The 10,466-nt window shown below is 39.4% G+C and overlaps 1 pseudogene; it reads right to left on the bottom strand.

Annotated features, from left to right (window-relative positions):
* Nucleotides 1-2,249: 2,249 nt before the first annotated feature.
* LOC122062894 lies at nt 2,250-10,415 on the bottom strand (annotated as a pseudogene).
* Nucleotides 10,416-10,466: the final 51 nt, after the last annotated feature.

Genomic DNA, 10,466 nt, shown 5'->3' with positions numbered 1-10,466 from the left:
AACCTCAACCTAGCATGTATAAATAAACATCCACTACAACTAGCATGCATATAACATTACACACAATGTCTGTAAAGGAACTCTAGGGTTAGAAAATCTCACAACCGGGTCTGCATTGATTATTGGAATCTCTAACTTCCTCTCTCAAGAGGACCTTGGTTCATCAAGTGTTCATTGCAAGCATGAGCCCTTACAACTTCTCTCCCCTTGTCTTCTTGAACGTTAATGCACAATAAAACCCTAGCTTGCTCTCCTCTTTTCTTTTTTCACTTCTCTTGGTTTGGAATCAATGCACCATTAATATAGCTCAATAACCTCTCAAACAAACTTTAATGGAGGAGAAACCACCTTCCAAAAACACCCAACCACCATCAAATGCTCACACACACACAAGGGGGAACTTCTCTCTTCAAAACCATAGAATTTTCTATTCCAAAACCCTATTTTTTCAGACTTCCATTGGGTAGAAGATGAAAATCTGAGAAATCTGCAATTTGAATGGACTAATTTGGCCTTAGGAATTAAAAGTTATGACCCTTCAAAATTGGACCAACCAAATATAAGGAAAAGTTATTTTTTTGGGGGGGTGTGGGGTGCAATGGCAGCACAAGAATGAGGTATAATCTCAATCATAGATTTGCTTCAAAAATGCGCTTTAATTATCAGCCCATGGATCGATCAAACGGTCCTTAAATCTGGGATGTAGATTTGGAACCTTTGCTGATGCATGATGACATACTTGTCAGCCGCTAACATCATTGGTCAACATGTTGTCGGCTTCCTATTGGTTGGGGGAGCACAAATCAAGGAGGCCGTTGGATTAGATCTAATCAAGAGGCATATTTCAGGAGCCATTAGATTAGAACCATTAGATCCAGATCAACCAGATCATCGCAAAGAGCATCTTCAGTGACATCGCATAAGCGCACCATATACACAGGTAGGGTTGATCAAGTGTAGCGCCACAACAGTAATCATGATGCATTGGAGAAACCGAGAACCTTGCGATGGAATCTCTTCCAACATGTGTCAGCGCAAAGATAGACCAGCCCTTGGATTGGGATCTATGCCACATGGCACAACCATAGCCTTAGATTTAGAATTTTCCATCGTCCCTATATTACACAGAAGCCCCTTCAAGCTTAACTTTTTGTGTTGAAAACCCCCCATCTTCAAATTCTTTAGTAATTGCACAAATCCTCTCTTTCCAAACATAAAATTCTAAAACCCCCACCCCCACCAACACCGAGATGTATTTGTCAATTTCAATTTGGATTTTTTGGACCAGTTTCACGGAAACAACCACAACTTCTTCATATAACTTTGGATGGAGTCAAAATGAAAAAGGTATGAATCATGACTCGATGCTTTACAATCTTTTAGAAGACCCAATCATCAGTCTCACCTTGTAAAAGAAACAAATTGCCCCTAAACCTTGCAGATGCCATAACTTCCTCATATCGTATCAAAACGGGACAAGATCAGGTGAGTTGGAAATAATAAATTACACTCACATTGTCAAATGGAGGATCCATCTTTAAAAAAAATCATTTTCAATTCCAAAAAATTTTCGAATGTAAAATAAGCCAAATTTTCCTACGGATGTCTAACTTTTTCATACGGTATCAAAACGAGATGAAATCAGGTGCATTGGAAAGAATAAATTATACTCATACACATGAAGGATCCGTCTTCCAAAAAGATCATCTTCAATGTTGAAAATATCCCCGAGCGTAAATAGGTCAAATTTACCAGTTTTAACACGAAATTCCGAATCACCTATCATGAGTGACCCAACTCATTCCAAACATTTCATATAATACTATCATCACATGGAGAGACGGTATGCTATCACATCACCACTTTCGTCCATGTCACCCTGGTGACATCATTGATGTCATATGGCCAAGGTTGCCAACAAAGACAACCAAAAAACGATAGAAATGCCACTATACAAGTGGAAAGGCATACAAGGGAAGGAACCACGGACTCTTATAACATATTAGACGGTCCACCCAAAACCGTAAGGCATTTGATCTCCTCATATATAAGGAGGCACCAAGTACCTGATCAACTGATGTGAGACTGGCTCTATAATTCCCAATAATTATTTCAGTATTTTACGTTTACCACTGCGGACTTTTAAATGTCAACTTTGATCTTCCACATTTAATTGGTTCTCCGAGCACTTTTATAATGCTTTGTTTCTTATTTAGTTATCATTTTTCTGCACATAAAACTTTGCTCAATAATAGTGAATCTCTCAAGAGCAGTGTTATTTTCTTCATTCATTTTGTAATTATTTAATTTGGTAAGACATTTCATTCTTGGTAAGAAAAAAATAACCGTTGTCGCTAAAGGGGGTGAAAAATCGGAAGGGGGAAAAGAAGATAGGTACAATATTTATCTTGGTAATTAACTCACTTTACTGTTGTTGCTGCTGTTGCTGTAAGTTGATTAGCTTATAATAAGTACCTTTGTTGTTCTCTATTAAAGTAGAGTGGTTCCCTTGCTCTATGATCTTTCCATTTTACAAAACCGATATACGATCTGCATTTTGGATGGTAGACTGCCTATGTGCCACCATAACCGTTGTTCGATTCTTCATTAGCTTGTCAAGGGATTGTTGAACGATACGCTCAGACTCTACATCAAGAGCACTTGTGGCCTCATCAAGAAGCAAGATTGCTGGGTTTTTGAGAACAGCTCTAGCAATGGCAACCCGTTGCTTCTGGCCACCTGATAGTTGCACACCTCCTCTCCTACTTTGGTTGAGTAGCCCTCAGGAAGGCTACTAATGAAGCTGTGTGCATTAGCAAGCTTAGCAAAGCAAGCTTAGCAGCCTCAATGACCTCTGCTTCAGATGCTCCATCTTTTCCATAAAGAATGTTGTCATAAATTGTTGTGGCAAACAGTACCGGTTTTTGTTGGACGAGGCCAATGTATTTTCGAAGGGACTTGAGCTTGAGTTTCTTAATGTCTTTTCCTGGAAACAATACTTGGAACATCAATACTTAGAGAAGGCCTAACCATTTTAGACATCAGCCCATTTGGTACCCTTTCAGTATTTTTCCCCTTCATGAAGGTTACTCATGACCTGTGCCTTCATTGGCATACAGGAGTGAAGCATCATGAATGTAACTGTTCTTATGCCAAACCCATGAAAGAAACTGTCAGAAAGATCAAATTATTTTCATGAATGTGTAGGAAATGCTTACCATCAACCATCACCTTCCCTGACGTTGGGTCGTAGAACCACAGTATAAGGGAGAGAACGGATCTCTTACCAGATCCACTGGACCCTACTAATGCCATGCTCTTCCCAGCTGTTACTTTGAGATTGAAATCTTTAAAGATGACAATGTCTGGCCTTGAAGGGTAAATAAATTCAACACCCTTCAATTCAATTGTCCCCTCCACCCTTGTCACTTCCTCCCCAACATCCCCTACAATCTCTGTTTTCTTGTCCAATACATCAAAGACTGAAGCCAACATTTGGGTCCCTTTCACAAGGTCTGGAGCCAAAGCAAGTGTCTCTCCCATGGCCAATGCTGTTACAATTAAAGCCATGAAGGATTTAATGACTGATTTGAAGCTGCAGATTTCTTTTGCCATCAAAACAAAGCCATACCTGCACAAATTGAACCATGACATTAGGCACTGAAGCTATATAGTTGGTAACCAAACATTTTTAACATGTTCTACAAGCCCAAAATACATACCACAAGGCTAGGCCATAGGATGAAAAGATGAAAAATTGGGAGACATCATATGTGATGCCGGCAAGCTGGCCTCGAATGAATGAGCGTTTTGAGGGCTCTTCTAGCTCATTTGCATATAGAAAAATTATCTTATCTTCAGAATAGAATGCGGCAATGGTGTGGATGTTGCTTACTGCCTCACCAGCGAGCATATTTGCTTTGAGATAAGCCTTGTTCAGATCACCACCATAACCTTTCATGAAGAGTTTCTGTAACATATATTTAGGTTCTCTTATTTAGACAGTATCTACTGTGAAATCTTAAACAATGCGTCATATGGTCAGCAGCTATACGAAAGGGCAAAAAGAGAGAAACCTCACTGATGTGGCCGTTAACAATCAGAGGATATGTGGCAATGAGGACTAGTGTGATCCTCCAATTCAGAAGGAAAGCAATGATGAATGATGTAATAACCAGAAATATGTTCTGTAACAGAATTGTAGAACGATCGACTACCATTCCTCCTAGTAAACTAGCATCGGCTTCTAGGCGTGATGAGAGCATTGAGCTTGTGTTACTCATGTCATCAAACCATCCAATCTCACTCCTCAATATGGCTGCAATTAAAGATGAGCAAGGTTGGATAAAGTTCAAATATGGCCAAGTGCAGGGCAAATGCAGAAGAGAAATTAAAAAGACACCCATAGGACATGATTATAGTTTAGTTGAAGAACTAACTAATTAAATTATGATTCATTAATCTGTTGTCAACTAGTCCGGTTAGGATACCCAGCTCAATGGAAGAATTATTCTTATGTTGTTTTTCCATCTACAACGTGGCAGTTTTTTTTTTCCTGATAGGTAGGGAGTGAAGTAGGTAACAGCCCGGAGGCTGGAACTTGAGACCTCTGAGCATGGATTTTTTACACACCACAGCTCACCAACTGCACAAGGCAATTGTTGTTACATCCTTGCAGTTGCAGAGATCCATCCATGGTATTTACCGTCTTTAACTGCATTCTTCTATCCCTTAAAAATCTTTCTAGGCCCATGTCTACTGAGGCACCTGCTTGTAAAATTCTGAAAAATAGATTGGATTTCTGTTTATGATCTTTTGTTTATTCAAGACTAGTATATGGTATGATGGTTGTACCTGCAAACATCTTCTTTCGCACTCGCAAAGTTAGTCGCTCGCCAATTATTCCAAAGCTAAGGTGCTCCATGGTGTGAAAGATGACTGTCACAACAGCACCACCACAGAAGAGAAGAGCAACCTTCCTGATTTCTCGGCGTGTTGTATCCCAATCCATGTAATAAGCAACAAGAGCATCTGTAACCCCAAGAGCAAACAGTGGCATTTGGGCACCAGCAACCATTGCACCAATGATTCCAAACACCCCATATAACCAGTCAGAAGCCACCATGGAATATATCCTTCTCAACGAAATGCTCTTCAATCTTACAGTCTCAGACTCATCTTCAGCTACACGACCAAATGATGATTCCTTATCAGATTGGAAACTCGTCCTAAAACTTGAGGTTGTGAGTGATAGTTCCCATGATAGCTTCACACTGCCACGAGAAGAAATCTTTGTCAGTGGTTTGCCATGTCTGTATGATTCTAAGAAGGTAGTGCTTTTTAATAGTTAGTTCCCATCAATTCAATGCTTAAGATCATTAAATCTGTGAAAGGATTTTGTGTCCAAGGTTTTTAAGTACCTGAGATGTCGTCCCATGACGGGGCCTTGTGAGGCTTGGCGTTGTAAGGAAGCTGTCTCTTGGATCTGCACAAGCTGCATAGGCACTATTTGGGTTTGAAATCAGCCCTTCATGACTCCCAATTTCAACAATCTTCCCACCATGGACAACAGCAATCACATCTGCATTCCTAACAGTGGAGAGGCGATGGGCTACCACAACAGCTGTTCTTCCCACCATGACACGATCAAGTGCCTCCTGCACACCCTTCTCAGACTCAGCATCAAGTGCACTTGTTGCCTCATCGAGTAGTAGTATCGAAGGATTCTTCAGAATGGCTCGAGATATTGCAATTTGTTGTTTCTGTCCACCAGATAATTGAATCCCTCTTTCACCAACCTGTGATCATACCAATCAGTGATTCATAATGTAAATTTGAATTTGGTGATGATATTGGCAACTAGAATAAGAGTGAGAGGGAAGACCTGAGTGTCATATCTGTCAGGAAGGTTGGTGATGAAAGAAATGGCACCAGAGAGCTTTGCAGCACGAGTGATCTCTTCAAGTGTTGCATTATCTTTGCCATATAGGATGTTCTCACGAATTGTTGTGGCGAAGGGGGCAGGCTCCTGATTAACTAACCCAATTTGCCCCCTGAGCCACTTGAGGTCAATATCTCTAATGTCATGACCATCTAATATTATCTGTCCAGAGAGAGGCTCATAGAATCGCTCGATCAATGAGATAACCGTGCTCTTCCCGGAACCACTTCCTCCAAAAAGAGCAACTATTTTCGCCGAAGGTATATCAAGAGAGTATCAAAGATCACTACATCAGGGCGAGATGGATAACTGAAACATACATCCTTAAATTTTATGTGCCCATCCGCTTTCTTGAGTGTCCTGCCCACTACTTTGGAGCTGGCATTGCTCACTGTATTCCTCTCTATCATCCCGAAAATGGGGTATGCGGCGGCTCTTGCCTGGGCAAAAGTAGAGAGATTTGGCCCAGCCAGTCCAAGTGATCTAAGAAGGATCCAAGGCTTCTCTCTTGAGTATTATAATCAATACTGGAATGCCATATATTAAAATTAGCAGAGATAAGAGAGGCTTACAGTCCTGAAATGACAACATTGAGCATTGTGGTGAAGGATTGTCCACCATTTGCAATCCCCTTGTGGACAACAATGCTAGTGAACCATACTAGCAGTGCCCATGATAAGAAGAGAACACAATGCACGGAACCAAGTCCAAGACTAGTCCTCCTTTCTTTCCATACTCATAAGTCTTCTTGAGAGCAGTCTTGTACGACAATACCACCTTTTCTTCACCAACAGAGGCCTGAACTGTTCGGACATTGGCAATGGCCTGCAAATCATAGAACACGTACCAGCAGTGAGTTTCACTAGAGAGCTTGTGCTAAAAAGGTCAGGGGTTTGGTTGAAACTTAATTTGATTGAAAGAAATTAAGAGAGAAACAAACCTCCTCCGCAATTTCACCGGCTTTCACATAGGATTTCCTTACTCTAAGCTCTAAGTCCTGTTGCTATATAAGCATAGACACCACCAGCAACGGCAATCAGAGGAACTATAGACAGGGTCACAAGACTGATCTGCCAAACTTGAGAGAACCCAATTGCAAATCCTGCTATAAAACGGCTTATGTAGTGCATGAAATTCCCAACTTGCCAAATCATTTCTTTAATAATCACTGAAGCTTACCTCTCTCTCTCTCTCTCTCTCTCTCTCTATATATATATATATATGTGTATACCGATACATATCAGCCGTATTGAACCGGTGCAAATAATTTTTCCCTTCAACATGCCGATACAGGATCATTATGATCTCGTTCCAATACCATTGATACTGTATCAGTATTGGCCACCACTGATCTGATCACAATAACTAAAATCATAATGGCAACTCATGAACCGTACATGAACGTTGGGAGTTATAGTGGGATCCCGTTTATAACACCCTCTCTCTCTCTCCTCACATGAAATTATGTCACTACCCTCCTACATATGTTCATTGGTGTACTCTTCTATACTGCTTACTTAGAGAACACCCTACCTTATATTTAACATTTGTGGGAGAATCTATATGTTGTCACTCACATTTTGGTGACATTTAGACTTATCAGTAGTTGGACTTCGGTGGGTCCATATGAAATGAGGTTTACACTAGTCACTCACTTCTATTCCAGTGATCAATTTCAACATGAAACATGCAAAATCATGCATGAATGGAGCACTTTAAAAATTACGAGAATTTCGTTTATTAGAGTTGAATCTAAAACTGTATTTAGTATGCATTCGTCGAATAAATTCTTAATTTAAAATGTATTATAAAATTCGATTATTTTTTTGTTGTTTTCTTACTTTTAAAATAGGTACTAAATTTAAAATCTATTCCAAAAATAGATGGATTCCTCTCTGCCACGTTAATTTATTCTCTCACTTGGTCATTTAGGGCTGAAACAACTTTTGACCAATCCACCCCTACCCATGTCGGCCACATTGCATAGCCATATTGGTGGCGACATTAAATTTCAGAACAAACTTAAGGGAAAACAAGATAGGCCAGAGTTTCTCTGCACCAATGTTGAATGGATAGAGGATCAACATCACTTGATGATAAATCTCGTTAATTTATATAATATATTCACCGTATAACACAATGAAGGAAAACTTTGTCCAACAAAATAAATGAAATGTTAGGATGCAGAGACTAAGTTTCCTGTTTGGATAGCTAGCTGTCTAGTATTAAAAACTTCACGAGAATGATAGATAGACAATTAATTCTCTCTTCATTCATTGCATCAGTGGAGCTGAGCTGGTATAACTGGTATACGGCCAATGTGTGCCTTACATGTCCATTCGAATTCATCTTCATTGGAGTAGAATTTCATTAAATGGGACTACACTCTACACCCACTGAAATTAATGAGTAAAATTGACAGATTAATCAAAATTAGGTTTCAATTTATCAAATTATCCTGTAAAAATTTGTCTTTTTCTTAGTTACCAGGATGTCCGGATCCAACCTTTTTTTTTCTGATACCCAGGATGTCTGGATCTTTGACCTGACTAATCCTTGGGATCATCATGATACCGCTTAGACACGACCAGGTCAGTCCGAGATGAAAACTCTCGTGCGATGACCCCAAGAAGTTAGGTGCAGCAGCAAAGGTTTGATCATGGGACCTCGCTTCTTAAGGTGGAGTACCGTGTTCCCTCGAAGCCAACTGTGTTAATCCCTTGGGGTTCGATCCAACCAATATATTAGTTGCAGTTTTGGAAGAAGGATAATCAGTAATCATTGTTTGTATCAGTTCATATGCAGTTATGGTGAGTTTCGAGGGAAGTAGTCACTGGTACCATTACTGAAACAACAATAACACCATGCCAGTGGTATTTTAAAAAATAAATAAATAAATATCTGGTATCAATATAGATGGGTAAAATGGTCTAAAATTCAAGATATGAGTATATTGAGGGGCAAAATGGTCCGGTCAAAACCATATATACTGATATCAATGTCTAAAAATATGATGGCATTAACCAAATAGGTATCTCTAGTTTAATAAGGTGAAAGATGATTTTTTTTCTCTAGATTATTTGGTACACTGAAACCTGATTTCAGGTGATATGTAGATTAGATACTTGGTTGCGTGGTCACTACATCAGTGCGAGGCAACCAAGATAACAATTTTTTCCCCTTTTCCAATAATAACACAACCGTTTCATTCCTTCATCACAAAACAAAGCATGATGCAAATTTTACCCACCCCTAAGATAAAGTAAATTAAAACACTAATTTGCATTGAGGGTGTATTTGAAATGGGTAAAGGAACACTGCTGCTCTGCTGTTTTCTACGGCTGGGTGTGAAAATACCTAGTACTTCAAAGAAATTAGGCCTTTTCACACCTAACTGTGTTTGGATATAAAGTATGCTAAACGGGTTTTCTCTCATTTAAAATTTGGTAATAATATTGCTGCATACCTTTTCAGAGATGTCATCTTGAACCACAATTATATCACTTGTGATTGCAGAGATCACTTCTCCCGTAGACGCCTCAGTGTCGTAGAGGCTGATATCTTGATTCAACATTGCTTTCAAATATGCCAATCTCATCTTTGCGGCTTGCCGTTCTCCTGTATGCATCCAACATCCCACTTCTGCATTTTCCAAACAAACCTCACTTAATTAGCCAAAATTCAAAATTACAACCTTAATGACATAACTAATTAAATGATACTTATAAACCCATGATCATCCTTACCAACCCATGAAGAGAACAACACAGCAATGCTCAGATAAACGAAATCCAACGAGTACTGAAAAACCCCAAAAGAAAACTCAAAAATTGAACTTAAGTCACCAATAAAATTAAACTTAAATCACTAATAATGAACCAAATTATATATAATCACAAATAATCATACCTTGGAGACCTTATGGGAAACAGAGGCTGGGAAGAGGTAAGCAATGCCTATGATGTTTATTAGTTTACCAAAGAAAATAAAGAAAACAGGAACAGAAGTGCCATGAATACAAGCACCAATGGATCCTAAAAACATTAAGATGTAATCCCAGAAGTCTGCGAAGGCAAAGAGCTTCAGGAATGGGACTTTATGGCTCTTCTGCTTCTTCTGTTCTTCTTCTTCTTTTTCATCTTGTAAATCCATCTTCTTCTCTTCTTTGGTAGTCCCTGACAGAGAACGTTGGAAGCTCATCTTGGCCTCACACACACATACACAGAGAGAGAGAGAGAGAGAGAGAGAGAGAGAGAGAGAGAGAGAAAGAGAGAGAGAAAGAGAGGGGTTAAAACTTAAAAGGGTAGTTGCAGAGCCACCAGTTTCTGCAGCTTGGAGAGTACAAGGGCAGAAGACATTCAGTAGTGGTTAAGAACCAAGGAGAGTCATGAAGTATTGAAGAGGAGAATACGATGGGTTCATTCTTGTTTTGCCAAAATTTGGTTGGGTAAATGAAATGTGGATGAAGAAAGTGTTTTTAAAGCTATCATGAGATGAGAAATGAGAAGAAATGGAATTATAAATA

This window comes from Macadamia integrifolia, unplaced genomic scaffold, assembly GCF_013358625.1.
Source record: "Macadamia integrifolia cultivar HAES 741 unplaced genomic scaffold, SCU_Mint_v3 scaffold1135, whole genome shotgun sequence".
In the NCBI taxonomy this organism is placed as follows: Eukaryota; Viridiplantae; Streptophyta; class Magnoliopsida; order Proteales; family Proteaceae; genus Macadamia; species Macadamia integrifolia.
Note: the sequence above shows the minus strand (reverse complement) of the source record. Positions and strands in the feature narration are given on the sequence as shown.